The sequence below is a fragment of the Aplidium turbinatum genome, chromosome 15 (assembly GCF_918807975.1).
Source record: "Aplidium turbinatum chromosome 15, kaAplTurb1.1, whole genome shotgun sequence".
NCBI classification, from domain to species: Eukaryota; Metazoa; Chordata; class Ascidiacea; order Aplousobranchia; family Polyclinidae; genus Aplidium; species Aplidium turbinatum.
The window spans coordinates 10,226,092-10,228,446 of record NC_137486.1 but is presented as its reverse complement, the minus strand read 5'-3'; positions in this window follow the sequence as shown (position 1 = coordinate 10,228,446).

Sequence of the window (2,355 nt, the reverse complement as noted above, 5' to 3'; positions counted from 1 at the left end):
TCTACAGTTGACCTCTCATGTCGGAAACCAGCTTGTTCTTTGGGAAGCAGTGGGTCAATTATTGGTTCGACACGGGCGTAGATCAGTCTTTTCAAAGATCAAGGATCTTGAAAGGGGTGCATAGCAACGTGATGGGGCGATAGCTCTTTGCATCGTCTAGTGGTTTGTTTGGCTTAGGGATCGCGACGACCAGAGATCTTCTCCATACTTTAGGAATCTTGAGGCGGCGCAGGCAGGACGACAGGAAATCGCATAACCAAGACTTTAAAACATAACCAGCGTGTATGGTCAGCTCTGGACATATCCTATTTGGACCAGGGGCCTTACCAGGTTTTAGGTGCTTGAGGGCAGCATTAAATTCGCTCCGCGAGAAGGAGCTAGAAATGCTCTCCTTGTTGGGTGTGTTGATCTTCCAAAGCTTTGTCACTTCTTTGGTAACAAACCGATCGAAGGTACGGTCACACGGCTTATATATCCCATTTTTTATTACCTGCGATGCGATCTTATTAGCAGGAATGGGATATTGTCGGGGTGATTGTCTTGATCGTCCCGTAAGGTTATTGAGTGTGCTGAACGCTGTACGGCTTGAGTGCGAACGATCGATAGATTTGTTGGTCTCTGTCCAGCGTTCTTTTCTTTTTGCATCGAGTCTTTCCAAAAGAGCCTTGGCGGCTGAGGGTGTTGTTTGACCATCTGAAGAGCTAACAAAAGATTGGTTGAGGCGCTCGCACTTTGCATCCCAGCACGGAGTGTAGTTACTTCTACGACCGCGAGGGATGGCTTGCTTGGGACATGTTAAGATGGTGTTGCAAAAGTTCTGGTAGGCCTCGTCCACTTTGTGACAGTTAGGTGGAGGTAACTCATTTGTGAACTTGTTTGTAAGGAGGCTAAAGCGATTCCAGTCGGCTTTACGGAAGTTCCACCGCTTGACTGGTTCACTCGGAATTGGTGTCTTGAGCGGTATTGCGGTAATGAGAGAAGGTCGGTGTTGGAACCGAGGGAACTTCTGTAGCATACGTCTGTCCGGAAGCTGATTGTCGTTGCCAATGCTAGCACAGGCCATGTCTGGGTAATGGGTTTGTTCCAGAGCCCCATCGCCCGGATGTGAAGCTGGCTTCGTCTTTGTGGTTGTATAGTGGGGCATAGTTGTTGTTTGATGCCCAGTTAGCCAGACATGCACCGGAAAAGCTGGTGATGCGGTATCCCCAGTCGACGTGCTGGCAATTAAAATCGCCAGCATAGAGGCAGGGGTGGAGATACACTGGGATGGCCGTCGGAGTGAGTGGCGAGGGAGGTGGCTTGTAAATGTTTACGATTCTGTAGCCGTTGACGTCCACACTTAGCCATTCAATCTCTGAGTCTGAAGGGGATTGTTCAACCAGTCTCCAGTTCAGCGTCTCGTGGACAAATGTGGCTAAGCTGTGAGTCCTGCTTAGGATTGACCCAGCTAGTGAGTAATTTGGGATCACTAGCCTGTCTACGCTCTGGCACTAGGTCTCCTGGAGGATGATGATAAGGGCCTTTTGTTGTTGAGCTACTCTTTGTACGACATCGATTTTAGCAGTCGTAAGGCCTTCAACGTTAAGCTGTAGGATGTTGGGACTTCTGGCTTCTTTCTTCGTTCTCTGGGGCCGAGGGTTTATCCTTTTACCACCCCGGAGATGCCCTGATGTGTCTCTGTTTGTTGTCATTAGCTTGTTTTGTGCAGTTACTAAGACTCACCGCGAGGAGGTTGACAACATGATTCATGAAGATTTAAATTAAATGGATGGGAAGGCAAGGAAGCCGGTGTTCGTGCTCACCTTTAAACATGTCTTTTGTAGCTCAGGTCTTTTTTACGTTTTTTTGCGTCGCTTTCTATGTTTACGGTTGTTGTGGAGATCAGAATGCAAGCGACCAATCAGTCACATTTTGCGCCAGAGCATCCAAATCTACACGCATGGATTCTCTGGTCCCGTTTACGTTGCCACTTTGTTGTGTACTGCGTCGTTCCATTCAACCTCCATTGTGCCTGAAATGTTCTTAGCAATGCGCCTGTAATCAAAATTACGGTTGTCTTCTAACTTTCTCTTAAGTCGGTGTAGCCATGATGGTGTTGTACCAGTATTGTCATCACCAGCTCAGTGGCCGAGTGGTTTCGCCTTCCGGTTTGGTGCTGGTAGATCTGACATTGATTCCAAGTCAGGTCAAACCGAGGACTTTGAAAACGATACCGATTGTGTTCTTTTTTGTATACACTATACATATTTGTATATTTAATGAGAATAAGGTCGGGTAGTAGTGTGATGACGTCGTAAATCTGTTATAAAATTAAAAATGAGTAAGATAAGAAAAGTTTTAAATTTTGTATGTGTT